Source organism: Staurois parvus, unplaced genomic scaffold, assembly GCF_062004578.1.
Source record: "Staurois parvus isolate SC_StPar_1 unplaced genomic scaffold, SC_StPar_1.0 ptg001869l, whole genome shotgun sequence".
NCBI lineage: Eukaryota > Metazoa > Chordata > Amphibia > Anura > Ranidae > Staurois > Staurois parvus.
Window position 1 is genome coordinate 424,642 of NW_028319665.1, and position 20,837 is coordinate 445,478.

Here is a 20,837-nt window from a genome sequence, read left to right on the forward strand (position 1 = left end):
CCTGAAAGAGGATCTTATCTTGGGGAGGCTAATTCTGAGCAGATGAAAAGATGAAGAGGGTTTGGGATTCCCTATAAAATTCCTAAAGGCTTTACATTCACCTAAATCTGGTGAGTGTATTTGATGTTGGCGTGCACGGGTGAAAGGTGGAAGGCTAGAAATTTCATTTGGAGGTCTTTATTTTTCACCACAAGGGACTTTATGGAGTTTTGTATTTGAAGATTCCTTTGATACAAATATGCACTAAGTGTTATGGGATTTAGATTTTTTGTGATTTTTTGTGATTTATTAAGATCTATTTTGCGCTATTTATATAAAACACACATGCACTCTTATTCTTAAACAAGATTACATTGAACAGAGTTCTATTCTCAAAAATAAAATTTAAAGATTAGGGATATAAAGGACACCCACATCGAATTCACTTACAACAAATATCTACAATTACATGACAACAGTTTCAAGAATTCCAGTGATCACACTGGCTGCAAGAAATCTAGGTGTTCAAATACCAACAAATTACAAGTGAGGTTCTGTACCACATTCCATAATAGATCTTGGAAGATAAAACATTTCCAAAAGCTGGAATATTCTTGAAAATGACCCTGTCTTTGGCGACTCCCTTCCAGACAAGCCAAATCTCATTTTCAGAAAACCTCGATATTTAAGAAGTATAGTGGCTCAGAGTAGACTGCGCAAGTCCATAGACTTCACAAAAAAAAAAAAAAAATATTGGCGAGTGGGTCTTCCCTCTTTGACCAAAAAGGAGGTTTGTCAGAGCCTGGGTCCGAACCTGGGCCTTCTGCGGTGAGTAGCAATTTTTCTTCTTGCTGAGCCACTGGAATGCTGGACAGCTCCCATGACAATTAGGATAATCCTACCTTGACCTTGCTTATCATGAACCTTGAACCCCTTGCTCCTCCCATGAACTTCCTGATATAAGCCATGTGTCTGCACTGCCTGTTCGCCAGATTATTGTGCTCTCCAGCCAGTATCTTGTTCCTTGTCTGTCATTATCCATATTTTGCTACCACTCGTTATTGACCCTTGGCTTGTTCTCAACTACGCTTCTGCCTGATCCCAACCTGCGACCGCTCATTGCCGACCTTGGCTTGTTCCCGACTACGCTTCTGCCTGATCCCAACCTGCGACTGCTCATTGCCGACCTTGGCTTGTTCTCGACTACGCTTCTGCCTGATCCAACCTGCGACTGCTCATTGCCGACCTTGGCTTGTTCTCGACTACGCTTCTGCCTGATCCCAACCTGCGACTGCTCATTGCCGACCTTGGCTTGTTCCCGACTACGCTTCTGCCTGATCCCAACCTGCGACTGCTCATTGCCGACCTTGGCTTGTTCCCGACTACGCTTCTGCCTGATCCCAACCTGCGACTGCTCATTGCCGACCTTGGCTTGTTCCCGACTACGCTTCTGCCTGATCCCAACCTGCGGCTGCTCATTACCGACCTTGGCTTGTTCCCGACTACGCTTCTGCCTGATCCCAACCTGCGGCTGCTCATTACCGACCTTTGGCTTGTCCTCGACTACGCTTCTTCCTGATCCCAACCAGCGACTGCTCCTTACTGACCTTGGCTTGTTCTCGACTACGCTTCTGCCTGATCCCAACCTGCGACTGCTCATTACCGACCTTGGCTTGTTCTCGACTACGCTTCTGCCTGATCCCAACCTGCGACTGCTCATTACTGACCTTGGCTTGTTCTCCCTCTCATTCATAATATATATATATATATATATATATATACACACACACATACATACATACACACACACACACACATATACATACATACATATACACACACACACACACACTGTATACAGTCCAGGGCAGGGGGGACTCACTTCTGAGAGATACTGTATATGCGAAAATCCTTACGATTTAATTCATTCATTTTCTAATTAATCAAATAGATTATCATCATCAATAACTTTTTATGCCATTAGGGGTACACTGAACTTAATTTACATTTTTATTATTCATTGTTGATCCTCTAGAGATTAGGTTCTGCTTTAGATATATTAGTATACATGTTATCCTGTGTTTATCTTTGAGACCGTCTCTGTGTTAACCGCTCTCCTACATGAAAGACTTGGATCGCAATACAGATGTGACGATCAGAGAAACCGGAAGTTGCAGCTGGAACGCACTGCGCTGCCACACTTCCAGGATGTCACAGCGGCGTGCGTTCCACAGACACTAGGCTAGTTTCCTTGCGTCTTCCAGAACCACATGGCGTTTATATTAACCACTTCCCCTCCAGAGGATTCCCCCCCCCCCCCCCCCCTCCTGACCAGGATATTTTTTGCGTTGCGGCACTGTGTTATTTTAACTGACAATTTAGCAGTCATGCAACACTGCACCCAAATGAAATTCACATCCTTTTTTTCTTACTAATTGAACTTTCGGTGATATTTGATCGCCTGTGCATTTTTTTTTGCATAAACACACAATTGAGAAAAAAAACAATATTTTGAACTATTTGTTATTAAACATGTCCAGTAAAAAAAAAAGTTTAATCAAATTTGATCATAAAATTTAGGCCAAAATGTATTCTGCTCCGTGTCTTTACTAAAAAAAATACCAATACGTGTAAATTAATTGGTTTACGTGAAAGTTGTAGCATTTACAAATAGCAGTATAGATACTGGGATTTTTTTTTTTTTTCATTTTTGCTAGTAATTGTGACAAATCAGCAATTTATAGCGGGACTGCGGCGGACATTCTGACACTGGGGGGGGGGGGGACTGTCTTGATGTCACTGAGATCCCCAGTGACACCAATACAGTGATCAGTGCTAAAAAAAAAAAACAAACAAACAACAGAACTGACACTGTACTAATGGCACTGGGCAGGAAGGGGTTAATGTGAGGGGCGATCAAAGTGTTAACTATGTGCTGGGAGTGTTTTACTGGGGGCGGAGGAAAGCATCACAGCAATCCAGGATCTCGTAACGGCAGACAGGCGTGTAACAGAACATTGCAGATAAAGTGGGCCTATCCCAGGTACGTGTTGGACACATTTTAACAGTAGTGCTGGACATGCACTATGTGTCAAAGTTAGTGGGTCCTGAGAATGTTGAAAACAAACGTGACAAAAACACGTTGTCATGTCTGCCACAAACTTGACCCTCCTTGAGGCAGATCCTGTGAAATCTCAAATGCTTTAGTGACCATGGACGAAGCATGGGTTCACCACTTCCAGCCAATGCCAAAGATGCAATCAAAACAGTAGAAACACCCCTCCCTCCCCCACCCCTAAAAAGTTCAAGTCGGTCCCATCAGCTGGCAAGGCTATGGTCAGTTTTTTGGGACGCGAGGGGGGTCATCTTGGCTGAGTACCTCAAAAAAGGAGTGAAACTGAACTGTGTGTATTATGCTGCTCAGCTGAAGCATTTGCAGGAGGCCATAAAGGCGAAACACCACAGAATGTTGAAGCGTGTCCTTCCCCCCCCCCCCCCCCCCCCCCCAAGACAACGCACGAGAGCACAAGTCCTGTTGAGTCCTGTGGCTTCGAACTGATTCCACACCCTCCCTACTCGCCAGATTTTGCTCCCTCGGACTTTCATCCATTCCCTAAGCTCAAGCAACATCAACCTGGAAGATGATGATGTCATGACTGCGGTGGAGAAGTTTTTTGATCTGCAGGATAAAAACGTTCTACAAGGAAGGAATAATGGGCCTGCAGCACTGGTGGCAAAAAAGTGTGCGGCACTGAAAAGGGGACAATGTTGAAAAATCGCCATGAACGATTGCGCTCCCGACAACCTTTCATTGGTAGGCTGAGAACTTTTCAGTAGCCCCTATATATTCATCTATTTATCCTCTCTAAGCATGTTTGTTGTGACACCCCTCCCTCATTAACTTACCCAGCCCATTATGGGAGTGTTTGTCAAAACTTTGAGATAGATATATATCACCGATTTTTTATTAAATTGGCTCTGAAGAAGAGGGGATCTCCCTTCAAAACACATCAGCCATTCTATAGGGTCTTCCTTTGATTGGGATTCACATGATTCCGGTCTGATTGTCCATCATTGGATATTAGATTTATAAAATTGTGACATTTGTCAGTATACATGTTTATCCTTCAATGAAAAAAAAAAAGTTATCACTGAGGTAAATGTGCAAGGCTGGTGCGCTCTCTTTTGTTCTTTATGGCAGTACTGTACTAGGCTTCCCCAGCCTTTCTGATCTATTGATGGAGAAGTTGTCATGGAGGATGGTTAGTTCACCGATTCCTGATCTGGGTCTCCGATCGCAGGTGGTGTCTTGTATTCTGGAATACCCATGTCATGTGCAATATGTTGGGGAGGATAAAAAAAGACCCCTATGGAAATGCTTGAGAACACAAAATATAATGAAAGGGTATCCAAACATTACACCCAATACCATACTAAGTATCCATCTAATGCGATTGTTCTGGGGAGTAGAGAAATATAAACCCCATTTGAGAGGAAATAATGAAGGTAGTTACTTTTAACCACTTCCCATCCGACCCATGTATATAAATGTCCTCCCCGCATTCCCTGCCTGTGCGCACTCCCTGGGATCGCGCAGCACCGCAATCCGGGGCCCACTGTGTCCTCCGAACACCGATCACTGTATGGGACCTCTGTGTTAAGTCCCGATCATGTTATCACCGATTGGCCAATCAGTGATCACATAAATAGTAAGCAAGATGTCACTTCCCGACATCACTTACAACTTGTGAAATCTGTGAATAAATCACAGAGGTCATATGGTACAGGGCCATTCACAGCTCTCATTGTATTTCTCAATGGAATGCAGCCAGAGAGAAGGAGAAATGATTGCTTTTACAGTTTTCATTGGTGTAAAAGAAATCCGTGTTAAAAAAAAAAAAAAAAAAAAAAAAAAAAGAAGAAGAATCATCACCGCCAACAAATAGTACAGTGTCACTATGGCGATACTGTATTGCTAGGGTGACGGTATGTTAAAAAAAACATCTAAAAAATTTTAAAATGTAAAAAAATTTATAAAAACAATTTTTGGTTATAAACTAAATTTGGGTTATATTTTTTTTTACTAAAAAGATAACCAAATAAATTTTGGCCAAGATTTAGAAAGAAAGATTAAATTTGCTAAATTTTACCAGAAAAACTTTTCAAAAACTTTTGGACTTCATATATATAGCAAAATGAATGTGGCCATGCGGGTCGCATTTTGCGTGGGCACAAGAGCCCATTCATTTAAATGGACTCCCGTGCCATGCAGGGAAAGAAGTCCGCATTTCTCTGAGCGGGTGTTGCGGCTGCACGGATTTTTGTGCAGATCCACAGTGGCAGCACCATCAAAAATGTGAACCTAGGGTTAAAGTTTCATGTATATGCCCCAAGTTGGAAGTGGGGCAACTGAAAAGTTTGCGGCCTACCCATGAAGCATTTGCCTTCGCCCAATTTTATTTTTGCTCCTCATAGTACATATTTTTGCAAGGTTCCATACCAAAATTTCTCACAAATAGCTTTTTCTTTCAGTTATTGAAGACTGAAGCGCAGAAGGTCATCAGTTTCTTCACAGAAAAAGTGGGCAGAGGCAGGAACGTGTTGGACACATTTTCACAGTAGCGCTGGACATGCACTAGGTGTCAAGTCAGTGGGTCCCAAGAATGTTGTAAAAAAACGTGACAGACAAGTCATGTCTGCTGCAAACTTGACCCTCCTTCAGGCAGATCCTGTGAAATTTCTCAAACATTTTGTGACCATGGTCGAAGCATGGGTTCACCACTTCCAGCCAGATCCCAAGATGCAATCAAAACCGTGGAAACACCCCTCCCTCCCACACCCCTAAAAAGTCTGTCCCACCCCTATCAAGTCAGTCCCATCAGCTGGCAAGGCTATGGTCTTTTTTGGGATGCGAGGGGTGTCATCTTGGCTGAGTACCTCTGAAAAGGGTGAAAGTGAACGGTGCATATTAGCTGAAGCGTTTGCGGGAGGCCATCAAGGTGAAACGCTATGGAATGTTGAAGCGTGTCCTTTTCCACACCAAGACAACGCACCAGCGCACAAGTCCACCACTGCAATGTCAGCTTCGAACCGCTTCCACAGCCTCCCTACTCGCCAGATTTGGCTCCCTCAGACTTTCATCTGTTCCCTAAGCTCAAGCAACATCTTAGCTGGAACCCACTTTCCATCAGGTGATGATGATGATGTCATGGCTGAGGTGGAGTTTGACCTGCAGGATGAAATGTTCTACAAGGAAGGAATAATGGGCCTGCAGCACAGGTTGCAAAAGAGTGTGTTGAAAAATCGCCATGAATGATTGAGCTCCCCACAACCTTTCATTGGTAGGCTGAGAAATTTTCAGTTGCCCCTATATATTCATTTATCCTCTCTAAGCATGTTTGTTGTGACACCCCTCCCTCATTAACTTATCCAGCTGTGACGGGAGTGACTTTTGCAGGTGTGGAGTCCCCTGTCTCAGCTCCACATTATGTGTAAGGCACCCTGTGCCTGTTAGGGGTGCAGGGTGATCTGTCCTAGATGTGTGTGGACATGTATAGGAGGAGTGTGGGGGTTGTTCATTGTTTACTGCCATGTGGTAGTTCCATTGCTCTGTGTCTTGCCTGCCAGCAAACTATTATGGGATGCATGTGTTACTGAATTGTCTACTGCCACTTGGCGTATCCCATTGTTCTATTGTATGTTGGTTTGGTGGGGGGTGTTTCCGGCAGCCCTACCCCCTGATGGGACAGCCTGCTGATGTGTTTCCTGTTACTGTTTGTATTGCCCCGCCCTGTGAATATATCTTGTGTGTGTTAAAATAAAGCAGTTCACTTCCTGTCTTAAGAAGCCTGGTGCTGTCTTGTCCTGTATGGTCAGCGGTGGGGTCCGTGGATGGTGTTCAGACAGGGAAGCGGGAGTCTAAACGGAAATACCCTAGCGCAGCCGGGGTCCGGTTCCGTTACACCAGTCCATTATGGGAGTGTTTGGCAAACCTTTTTGAGATATATGCTGATTTTTTAATTAAATTGGCTCTGAAGAAGAGGGGATGGGATCTCTACCTTCGAAATGCATCAGCCATTCTATAGGGTCTTCCTTTGATTGGGATTCGCACATGATTCCGGTCTGATTGTCCAGAATTGGATATTACATGTTTATAAAATTGTGACATTTGTCAGTATACATGTTAAATTTTTTTTTAATTGAAGGATAATCACTGAGGTAATGTGCAAGGCTGGTGTGCTTTTGTTCTTATGACAGTACTGTACTAGGCTTCCCCAGCCTTTCAGATCTATTGATGGAGAAGATGTCATGGAGGATGGTTAGTTCACCGATTCCTGATCAGGGTCTCCGATCGCAGGAGGTGTCTTGTATTCTGGAATACCCATGTCATGTGTAATATGTTGGGGAGGATAAAAAGACCCCTATGGAAATGCTTGAGAGAACACATACAAAATATACTGAATGGGTATCCAAATATTACACCCAATACCATACTAAGGATCCATCTAATGCAATTGTTCTGGGGAGTAGAGAAATATAAACCCCATTTGACAGGAAATAATGAAGGTAGTTACTTAACTTCCCATCCGACTCATGTATATAAATGTCCTCCCCGCATTCTCTGCCTGTGCGCGGTACCTGGGAGCACGCAGCACCGCAATCCGGGGCCCACTGTGTGCTCCGGACGCAGCAGAACACCGATCGCTGTACGGGTCACTCTGTGTGAGGTCCTGATCATGTGATCACTTCCTGACACCATTGCTTACTACGTGTGAAATCTGTGAATGATCACAGAGGTCACATGGTACAGGACCATTCACAACAGCCTTGTACCATGTGACAAGCTGTGACCAATCACAGCTCTCAGTATTTCTCAATGGCTGCAAGAATGCAGCCAGAGAGGAGAAAATTATTGCTTTTACAGCCTTTATCAGTGTAAAAAAAAAAAAAAAAAAAAAAAAAAAAAAATCACCCCCCCCCCACAAGCAGAACAGTGTGACTATGGTGACACTGTACTGCTAGGGTGACAGTATGTTAAAAAATAATAAAATAAAAATGTAAAAAAATAATTTTTGGTTATAAACTAATTTGGTTTTTTCTTTTTTTACTAAAAAGATAAAAATTTTGGCCAAGATGTATGAAGATTATTTATTTGCAAACTTTTATAAGAAAAACACTTTCAAAATTTTTGGACTCTCATTTATATAGCAAAAAAAAAAAATCCCAGTGGTGAATACCAGCAAATTAAAGTTTTAGGTTTCAAAAAATGCTAAACAATTCATATGGGTACAGTGTCGCATGACCGCACAATTGTGAAAGTGTGATAGCGCTGAAAGCTGAAAATTGGCCCAAACTGGAAGAGGGTGAAAGTGTCTGGACTGGAAGTGGTTAAACAATTCAAACAATTATACCATATATTGGCTCCGGAGACGGCACCCGACACCGTCCTGAGGAAGTCACACGTTCAGTGACACGTGTAGGGCGGAGCTGTAATTATATACTTCTAGGGGCTCACAGAGGAGAAAAATTACACCATCTAAAGCCTGCAGCCATGCAGAGCCTGGGATGGGTGAGGTTGCCGATGACCCCTTACATTTTGTGGCGTGGCGGCTGAAATGAAAAATGTAGGCCTGCAATGATTTTTACAAAATACTGTTCACCAACCCAGGTCTATAACTGGCTTTTTCAGCAGTGAACACGGACAGGCATCGCATGCGAAATATAAATAGAACTACCCTGTTCAATCTGCCAGCCAGCTAACCAACAACATTGGTCAGCAACCCCAGTCTAAAAATGGCTTATCAGCAAGGAACATGGAGAGGTATCACTTATCAAAAAGGGGGTAAGAAAGCCAGTTCAATCTGCCAGCCAGTTAGCCAACTATCAAAAACCAAAACTAACCCGTCTAACAACCTGCAATGATTTTTCTCTTTCCTTGCAGATTTGGATTGTTTCTTGCAGAGTATGTTATCATATCATACTCAGGTGCCTTTTTCTTTTCTTTTCTGACCAGTATTGATAATTCTGGTTGTAGTACAATTATTTATACCCCATCAAATTGTAATTGGATATATTTTTCAATTCTTTCCTTTATACGATATTAATGTACAGTTCTTTTATACTACTGTTGGCTATTACCGTTAATTGTCTGCTGTGACGGGAGTGACTTTGGGTGGGGGGCCCATGGAACACAGCTCACTTTGGAGAGGTGGGGAGACCCCTGTCTCAGCTCCCCATATCCCTCTTATGTGCAAGTCACCCTGTGCCTGTTAGAGGTACAGGGTGATCCATCCTAATATTGTGTAGACATGTCTAGGAGATAGGTGGGGGGTTGTTGATTGTTTATACAGTATGTTATGTGGTTGTATCCCAGTGTTCTATTGTGTGTCAGGCTTGGGAGAAAACTTATGGGATGTGTTTGTGTATTAGCTAAGTGGGGGGTGTCTCCAGCAGCCCTCCCTCCTGATGGGACTGTCTGCTGGTGTGAAGTTTGAATACCTGTGTGTCTCGTTACTAAAATGTAGATTGCCCCGCCCTGTGTCATTATGCAGGGAGGGGGGGTTGCCCCGAGTGTATATATATCTTGTATCTGTGTTCAAATAAAATAATCTACCTTCTGGATTACTTAAATTGGTGTCGTCTAGTCTAACGGAAATACCCAAGTGCAGTCGGGGGCAGTCCCGTTACATCTGCATAATATTTGGATCTTTCACAGTCTTGCGTGCCACTTTGGTCTTTGTTCCATGGGATTTGACAGACTTCCATTCCTTGGAGAAATCTCAAATTTACTACTCTTATTTCCTTGAGTTATCACATCCATTACCAAGTAAAATTAGATTTGTTCCATACATTGGCCTGCCCAAGACACGGTCAGTTTCATCTCTTTATATATCCTTTATGGACTATTCTTGAATACATATATCTCTTTGGTCTGATGATTTGAAACTTAATATATTCTGCTTTTTGTACCATTTTTAGTCCCATTGGGGGAATGTTTTGGTGCCCCTCTGTCAGTCCTTGTCTGGTGACTTACATATGACCACTGATGCACACCTCCGGAACATGGTGTCCAGGCTCATCTTGGAAGTCATCCTCTTTTTTGCTCTAACATATGTTTTTGTAAGTAAAAAATTATGTGGTAAAAACTTTATCTATTTTTTGGTACACTCATTTATGATTGCTTATATATCTACTAGAAAGTCCTTTGTTTCTCATGCCCCCTGAGGAAGATCTAGAATGTGGAATGATCGAAACGTGTTGGGATTTTTTATTTCTTTTCTGTGTGGCTTCATATTCTTGTACGAATACGGTCAGAGCAATATTCTTTAGATTTTATGTATTCAGTATTACAATGGAAATGTGTATGTCACAAAGTTGATAAAAATCTTTTTAACCAAAATGTCTCTCTCTCAATATATGTATGATCCTATTGCTGCATTAAAGTCCCACTGGGGGATCTTTGGGTACATACATTCATATAGGGACAAGGAGCCAGATACTCAACCTTTTTTGTTATGAAATGATTTTTCTTACATTCATCAACATTATTGTGAACTTTTGATACGGGTCCAAGTCTCTGCTTCATAGAAATACAGGAACAGGGCTTCATAAAATGACACCACAAACCAGCTCTGGAATTGAATCTGGAGAAGATGACAGTCTTTTCTCTGACCACCTGTTAATGTAATTTATGGACTATGTGGCAGATCACTTCAAAAGGGTTCAAATTAGGTGGGAATGGAACAGGAACTACTTGGTGTTAGAAGAAATTAGATGCTCAATAATCTGTTGCTCAATTTATAAATCATTTATGCTTGCTTATAAAGGTTTTCTTAACCTCCCTGGCAGTATTCCCGAGTGTAGCTCGGGGGAAAGTTTCAGTAACAAAAGCGGTAACCCCCAACTACACTCGGGCTTACCATGCGGTGCTACTTCGGGATCTGTTCTTCACTGACCTTGTCCTGCGCTCCCGCGATGTCCCTCCTGCAGTGTCCCCTGTAATGTCGGCATCTCTCATCTGGGTTCCATCCCCTGCGAGCGTCAGGGCGTACGGGGGACGGAACGGCGAGAAATTTGAAAATGACAGTGCCATTCACTAAAATCCCATAGTATAACATTCCTGTATCAAAGCATTTCACATACATTTTGTCCCGAGTGCTTTGTCCGGCGCCCTGCCTGCATTTTTACTGTTCTGCCTGGAAACTGAGAAACGTCCATGGCATCCAAAAAGCGTCCCTTTAGGTCAAAAGCGGTTTTAGACCGGCTAGAGAACAGCGATAGTAAATTAGAACCACTTGCAGAATTGGAGTGATGATTCGTGGGGCAAATTCCTCAGACACGACTTTGCTCAGCGATGTGCGAACTTGGCGCTCTATTTCAAATTTCAGTGTTTTTGGTTTGATTACTGAATAAAATGTATTATATTATTTTTTATGATTTATTAAATTATAATTTATGATTTTCTGTTTCAAATTTTATCATACCCGGGATGTTTACTAGACTTGTTCGGACAGATTTCAGTGAGTTATTCCTAAAAATTACAGGCCTACAATTAAAAAAATACATATTTCCATGAAAAAAAAAATGTACCGCTTTGAGCACAGAAATATGGACATAAAATCAGACCACTAGGGAGGTTAACTATTTTTGAAATATATGCTAGCTGCAAGTCATTTTGCTGGCCGAAACTGCAAAGTGTGCAAAATACATGTCCTTGGTTCCCACCTGCAAGGCTGAAATACACGTCCTTGGTTCCCTCCTGCAAGGCTGAAATACACGTCCTTGGTTCCCCTCCTGCAAGGCTGAAATACACGTCCTTGGTTCCCCTCCTGCAAGGCTGAAATACACGTCCTTGGTTCCCTCCTGCAAGGCTGAAATACACGTCCTTGGTTCCCACCTGCAAGGCTGAAATACACGTCCTTGGTTCCCTCCTGCAAGGCTGAAATACACGTCCTTGGTTCCCTCCTGCAAGGCTGAAATACACGTCCTTGGTTCCCTCCTGCAAGGCTGAAATACATGTCCTTGGTTCCCACCTGCAAGGCTGAAATACATGTCCTTGGTTCCCACCTGCAAGGCTGAAATACATGTCCTTGGTTCCCACCTGCAAGGCTGAAATACATGTCCTTGGTTCCCACCTGCAAGGCTGAAATACATGTCCTTGGTTCCCACCTGCAAGGCTAAGAAAAACATGCCATTGTTTAAAACTGCAAGCTTGCTAAAATGCTTCCTTGTATGAGAATGCAAAGTTATGTCCTTGTTAGGGTCTGTAAGACTTAGCTACACCTTCAAGGATTTGACTAAGGTTAAGCCCAGACTTAAGTCAACCAATGATATCCAGAAGAGATGGGTAAGTCAGCATCTTAGACATAAAATCAGGAAATAAAAGTCTATAAAATATGTAGATTATTGTTGTCAGGTAGACAAGTCAGGATAAATGTCATTGTACTGTATCTTGTCTCCTAGTATGAGTAAATAAACTCTTTAACTTGAATCCTGAGTGCGGTCTGAGGTGGATTCCTCTCACACTTGGTCATTAACAACAGCTGGTGACCTAAAGCTGACCGATATCTTGAGATTTGTCAGTTTAAGAGCACCACCCGTTGACTAAAAGTGCCAAAAGCTAATCTATTGATTGAGTACAATCATCATCTTTGCTTCTTCCTTAACGATTTGTGCTGCCAGCTTTAGCCAGCAACATTGTGCATGGAGCGGAGATTTAACAAATTCATTCTGGGGATGCTGGACTTCATTCACCAACACGTGTTTCTTTTCTTGATGCCTTCCACTACCTCCAGGTGCAGGATATAGCGATGGGAAAGTGCTGTGCCCCATACTACCCCAATCTGTAGCAGAGGGAGCATTTTGTTCATATGGGAAGTTCTCTGTCTACACACATTGTATGGCACAGGTACATTGATGACATTTTTTCCCACCTATGATGGTCCTGAAGTGGCCTTGGTCTAATGCCTCGCTGGAATGATTGAAATTTTTTTTTTGCCGTGTACTGTGACTTGAACAGTTACATTTTTGAATGTATCAAGAAAAAAAAAAAAACAAACAAACAACTGGGGAGGTTGACTCTGTAGAAGTCTATATGCAAAAAAAGACAGCTGGTAATACCATCCTTCATGCATCTAGCTCCATCCGAAAATCGGCCGGTGCCATTGACCCCACTAACAGAGCGAAAATCGGCTGATTTTTCTTAGGTCTGATTTTCAGACGAGAAATTGGTCGATTTTTGACCCATGTATGGCCGGCCCAAGTCCTCATATGATCACACCACATATCTAAACATCAATAAATAAAATAAAAAAAAAAAAAAAGCAGGACAGTGCTACAGATAAGAGAATGCTGAAAGTCCGTATAAACCATGTATCAATTGTCAATATATAAACAGTATAAACCATGTATCAATTGTCAATATATAAACAGTATAAACCATGTATCAATTCTCAATATATAAACAGTATAAACCATGCATCAATTCTCAATATATAAACAGTATAAACCATGCATCAATTGTCAATATATAAACAGTATAAACCATGCATCAATTGTCAATATATAAAAATATAGTCAACTGAAAAATAAATCCATGTTTAACCCTCTGATTGAAGGATAATAAATTTGTAGAGGATTTCAGAAGACTTCGATAAAACAAACACACACAGGGACCCGACTTACATAAGGAAGGGTATTAAAAGCATAGAAGAGGCGTGATATTATAAACCCAGCAGATAAAGGGGGGATGGTATTGTTGTCCATAAACTACTACACCCAAGAAATGGAGAGATTATTAGGGGACACAATCCTATCACATGCTTGCGCTAGATCCACCATCAGAATATAAAAAGGCTTTCCAAAAATTAATCAAAGGACAAAGCTATTTTAAATTAAAAAAAGGGGGTATGGGATGTTTCCCTGAGGAAAACCTCCATTTACAAAACCTTACACCTGTCAGTCCATGTTGGTCTTGAACACCTTTTTGCGCAATGGCGCGTGGAGGTTCCTGAATTGGACTCTGAGGATTGGGAGGACATATGGGAGCATCCCGTGCAGCAATTGGTTTCTACTCATGACCGATTACTGCAGTTTAAGATTTTACACAGAATATATTATAATCCTCAGAGGCTGCACCAGATGTTTCCAGAACACCCTTCAAGATGTTGGCATTGCCCTGAGGATCCAGCAACATTTCTACACATCTTCTGGAGCTGCCCTGTTATCCAGAGGTACTGGACAAATGTAATTGACAATATATCCTCTATAGCTACGGTTTTTGTACCACTATCTATTGAGGTCTGTCTGTGGGGTTTGGTTCAGGCACAGGTCCTTCTTAGTGAGTGGCTGTTCAGTCACATTGTTCATTTTAGCTGCTTTTAAGCTGGATTATGCTGATCATTTGTATATTTCCACGTGGATGACTATTTAGCAATTTTTTTCAAAAATACTACACTATGAGCATTTTTACGTTATTGGACAGGACCCCAGTGGAAGCCTGGCTGCAGAGGAGTCTTGGGTCCAAAAGGAGGGATCCTGGTTCCATGCTGTCTGGCAGATCCATATAAGGGGGATTTCCTACAGATTCTTATTCAGCATATTGCGCATTAATTATGCGCATCTGGTGAGTGCGCATTTCTTACAGTCTTTCGCACGGATAAGGCCACACAGATTTATTGGATGTCACAAGCGCATTAGGACTTTATGGAGCACTATATGCTGACCTGTTCGTGTCAAGCCTTCACTAATTTATGAACTTTTTTTTGTTAAGACTGTACACAATATCACGTTTATTTGGTGCCTAACATAGCGCTTTATTCACTTATATGATAAATCACTAATTTATTTTATATATAATTTAATTTTGATGAATTTTTTTATTATTGATTATATTACACATTCATTTTTCATTTATATGTAATTATTTTAGAGCTGCACTATTTTTCTAGATTTGTAAGGCTTTAGGGTACCTTTATCGGTGTATTTGCAGCTTGCGTGATTTTTTGTCCTAAGCGCTCGCTGATTTTTTTTTTGTTTGATTCACATTTATTTTCACCCTATTAGGCTAAGCTGCTTAGGATTGTATTTAAGATAAATTTAATATTGAGCATTGGACATAGAGAATTAGAATTTAATATTTTAATCATTTTTTAAGAATAATATTTTACAATCTCTTTAAGAATGGATATTTTTTAAATGAGATCAATGAGATCTTTAATCTCGGGTGATGTGTTTACCCTTACTAATGATACTGATGACCTTCATGGGTTATTTCCACATCTTTAAAATTTTTAGACGACTGAAATTAGGACACTCTGGGACATCTCTCTTCTAGAGAAATTCCTCCATACCCAGAAGGCATTCGGCCTTCCAGTCAGACGCACCCAACACGATTCCAACTCAGTATAAAAAACCTACCACTCAACACCCTCAGTTTATGGATCCCCCCAAAACTACACATAAATCACCAGCCAGATCACACTCGAATAGGTTTATTATTCCTGTTAATAAAAGATATGGTCCTTTATAGCACCTCTCAGATGAATATATTGGATCTAGAGACACGGGTGGACTGACAACTCATGGGGCCCCCCGGGCAATAGGAAATCATGGGGCCCCCCCCGGGCAATAGGAAATCATGGGGCCCCCCCGGGCAATAGGAAATCATGGGGCCCCCTTATCCTCGCCCACACTAAAACCACATCCAAACAAGCCTATGAAAAAGGAACCAGGAGCATCCTACTGACCATGGGCCCTCGGGCAGTGTACGAGTGGCTAAATGGTCAGTCCGCCCCTGTCTAGAGACTTACGCTGGCACCCTTCACAACAGGGAAGGAACTATCAGTATGAAGGTCCATATCAACAATCTCAGACCTGTTCATTTAGACCTAATAAAAATAGTTTTGGACAGCAACAAAATTGGAAAGGCCCGAGAGGGTATTATAATGGACAAAACTCGTACTCAGAGCCTCAATATTATTATTCACCGAGGAAAAAGAGGGACCACCCCCCCAAATTTTCAGCAGAACAATGGAAAAGGTTCTTAACCTGATGATCAAGAACTAGGAACAGTTTATGAAGAGAATGCCCCCCCCCCCCACAGTTAAGGTATAACCAGACCAGATTAGACAGTCAGAACAATCCCATTTTTTAGGGGGGTGGACAAACCAGGAAAATAAGCATAAGAACAGATGAAAAAGAGGGGGAAAAAAGGGTCAATAGACCCCCAAAAAAGGATATAGTGGGAAAATGGTATTTTTAATTTTCACCATATGGTATGATCCTCTAATGAGCTTTACTAGGTAAGGGATTAAAATTTGCCTCTAAGGCGAAACTGAATACATTTCAAACCTTTATAGATGTCCACGAATTTGTTAGATCTCTCTCAAAAGATATTTTGCTACCAATGCTATCACATATATGACTTCATCCGATAGTATGAGAACCTCTAATATTAGGAATGCTTCTCTTTGTAATGCCCCACACACACACACACACGTAAATGTGTTTAGAGATATGGTCATCAGAGATCTGGAATCTGAGGGTTCGACGTTCTAATGATCAAAAGTCTATAGATATGTATTTTAATCAAAAACCACCTCCTAAACAAATGTGATTAGAATAACCCACAACACAAACAACACCTTCCACTGAAGGTGTAGCAGATTTATATATGTGAAAGTGTTAAACAAAAAAATGATTAAGTCGATGACGAAACGCGTCAAGGGAAGTGACGTCAAGACTCACACAGGAACCGGAAGTTGACCGGCGGCCATTTTGGAAAAGGGAAACAAACGATCTGGAGCACCTGGACGCTCTTCCTGGATGGCTGTGAGGTTTAAGCTATTAATGATTACGTGTTTAAAGGCTTGTTTTGATGTAAGCAGTTCAAATAAAGGTCATTTGATTTTATTATTGGCGGTATTACACTATTGTGTTCCTCATGTTTTGTCTCTGGATGGAGTAAAGTGCCTGGAGACAGTGGGATCATTGTGATTAAGGAATCCAGGGAGGATTGTGGAGGTCACTCATCCTGAGAAAGCTGTTGGATTAATATAAGCATGTGTTTTCTGGAGTGTTGGTAAGGGTACCCTTACTATAAATAGAAGTGCACACCAGCTTGTAATTTTTTGTGGGATTGAAGGGTGATTCACATACACAGTGTTTGCACTGATTATCTCGGTTTTTTCACGGTTTTTTCACCACTTTCACTATTAGTCACTGGATTAATTGTGTGAGATGAATTAAGTTTATGTCATATAAAGGATAATGCACTATATGTGATTTCTTTTTTTTTGAGGTACATGCACATGGGAGATCGTTAGAAGAATTTCTGAACATTTTGAACTATGATGTTGTAGGACAGTGAGGGTTAACAACTGTTTTGATGGACTGATTGATGGACTTCAGTTTTTATTTAAAGTTACATTTTTTTGTTTATAACACTTTCACATATATAAGTCTATAGATATGGTCATCAGAGATCTGGAATCTGTGAGGGTTCGACGTTCAGCCTATAAAAATAAATAGTGCAGCGCTAAATACTAAAACAAACAAACATACATATATATAAATAAATGCTCAATCAATATATATCATATAAACGTGCAACTGTGCAAATAAAGTGTAAAGGGTGTCTGTCTCTTAAGGAGAGTTGCCCCTGTAGGATCTTTGTAAGGAGGAACCAGAGAGAGGAAGCTGGCTATAGAGTATACATCGCTGGGGAGGATCCTGTGATATACCAGAGTGGTGCCTGTTCCCTAAAGCGAGTTGACCCTGCAGGGTCTATGTCAGGAGGTGAGGGGCCATTGCAGCTATTTTTGGATATACAGTGTGGACACTGGATGGCATGTGCATGAAGATTGTGTATTCGATACACTAGATATATATGGACATGTTCACATAGAGTGGAGATTTCTCTACTAGAGTATTTTGTGATATATAGTTTGTTTGGTCACTTTTGAATATTCCCTTTTTAGGGAATACACGGATTGCACTTTATTGAATAATATTGATCACTTGGTCACTTTGATTAATCCCGGTGGGAAAACACGTGTTACACTTTATTTGCACTGTTGCACGTTTATATGATATATATTGATTGAGCATTTATATATATATATGTATGCTTGTTTTAGTATTTAGCGCTGCACTATTTAATTATTAATTTGACTCACATTGGTAGGAGGTTAAGTGTCAGCAGCTATAGGAATAGGGCCTCATTCTGAGCGCAGGAAGCTGTTTATTATTGATTCTGTAGTACCATTACTTCTAGCAGCTTGAATGGATATTTTTAATTTTATTGAAAATAGGTCCATTAATATGGAAGATATTTTTAAACAACCTGAGAATAAAAATGGGGATTTAGATACTTTGTATAGGAGGCTTGGACATCTGATGGAGAAGAAAGTGGCCACATGGTGGGATATGATCACCTATGAAAAGTATCTAAAGGATCGACTAGTTCCTAGAAGGTTAAGGTGGGATATCCCCATATGTGATGGCCTAATAGATGAAGAATCATCAGATGAATGGTTTAAACTTCTTTAATGAGAAGGGTATAGAGTTGAAATTTTTATTAAAAAGAAAAAAGAAATTGAGAAATCTGAATATACAAGTGGGAGAAATTAAAGGAAATTTAGAACCTTATAAAAGATTCTCAGGAAATGTCTAACTTGACCAAGCGACTAAATAAAGATCTGGAAAAATTGGAGCAAGAAATTAAATATAAAAAAGGTAAAAAATACCAAAGGGACCTTAATGATTATAAAAAAGATGCGGTTTTCAAATGGCAATCTATACCTAAGTCATTGGAAACTGCATCAGTCAATACCACTCCGGTAAAAGAAACAAAAAGTGAGACATCTAGGATGCCAATCACTAAACAAAATGGCCCATATAGGAATCAAAAAAAAAATGATTATATGCGTAACAATCATCAAACGCCAGGAAATGGCTGGAAAAATAATGGAATGGAAATTACTGGAAGGGACCTCAACCACCATATAGACCATTCTATCCTCCAAAAAATAATTGGGGACCATATCCACCCAATTATTATGGGAGATCAGAACAGAGGCAATATTATGTGGAAAGTCCAAGACAATATCCACAGGATAGATGATACCAATATGAAAATAGGAGTCCCATACCTGTTTATAACAAAGTATGAACCCTTAAGTTATGACTATCCAGGAAGGATTTTTTAGAAAGGGACAGGAGCCCAATAATGGACAGAGGGAGAAGCCCCCATGAGGAGGGGGTGCAGGGGAGGGCCGAAGGCCCAAAAGAAAAAGAGAATAGTTGGAGAAGGGGTATTTAACCTGAGTGGGTCCAGTATCACGAAAGAGGAGATGCTGGTACTGGACAAAGGACTCAAGTATGCCCCACCTAAACCTGTTAGCAAGTTTGATGTTTACATAGATACTCAAAAGTTTATTCGAAAATTAAACATAAAAAAATATGAGTTTACTTTGAGTTTACCAGGAGTTAAGAATAACTTGAACAATGGTGCGAATAACATTATACATTCGAATCTACGTAACAGATCACTTTTTAATCCACAATTATTTAATAATGGCCAGATAGATGTTTTTTTAAAAAAATGGTTAATCAGGATTTGGATAAACTGGTTATTCCGGGGAAAAAAAATGTTTTAATAGAAGTTTTCATAATAGTTTACAGACTGGTATTAAGAGGCTTGTGAAAAGAGATGATATAGTTGTCCGGCCTGCGGATAAGGAGGGAGGCATTGTGATTTTGTCTAAGGAATACTACCTTAGAGAATTAAATACGCAGTTAATGGATCCATCCACATATAAAGTCCTCCCCAGAGATCCAACATCTCGGTATAAAAAAGAACTAATTAGTTTGGTTAAAAAAAAAAGAAAGAAATGAAGATTTTAGACCAGAAAGAAGCTAAATTTTTAGTTCCTGAATCATGCAGAATTCCTGTAATTTACACAATCCCAAAGTTACACAAAGATCAGGTGAACCCTCCAGGTCAACCTATAGTCAATGGGATCGAATCAATTTTAGCAAGACTAGGGAATTATATAGACATATTTCTCCAGCCACTGGTTAAAAAAACCAAATCTTATTTACGCGATACTAAACACCTAATACAAGAACTAGAAAACATTCAAGGGGGTCCTGATGTATATTTGGTGAGTGCAGATGTTGCGTCTCTATACACAATAATAGGAATTGAGGAAGCCACTGAGGCTGTAAGTTGGGGCCTCAGGGTGTTTAGTGAGTTACCCTGGAAACAAAAGAAATATTTGATTGCAAGTCTTGACTTCAGGTTTATCGCATAACTATTTTTGGCATGCGAATCAATACTTCCAGCAAATCAAAGGTGTTGCCATGGAAGCGAGATTTGCCCCTAGTGTGGCGAATCTATTCATGGCGCATTGGGAAGAAGAAACTATCTACTCTCAGTATAAAAAGGAAATATTGCTATATAAACGTTTTATCGATGATGTGTTCATGGTGTGGAAGGGAAGTAAAAAATCCCTACAAGAATTCCTTGGAGTCTTGAATAATAATGAAAAGAACATTAAGTTTGCGTGGGAAATTGTTAGTGAATCTATCAACTTTCTTGACTTGAATATCAAAATCGTTAATAATAGACTTATTACTAAAACGTTCTTTAAAGGGGTAGAAATGGGTATATAATAAAATGGTATGCAGCGCTAAGAAATAAAACAAACATCCATATACCCAAAGTGACAGTAAACGGATAAAACGGTGTAACCCATCAATTAAACTTTAAATAGTTCCATAAAGGTAAAGATGAAAGATCAGCAATGTCAAAGTGGAGATAAAAAAAATCCAATCAGGCTTATGGACGGATCCGG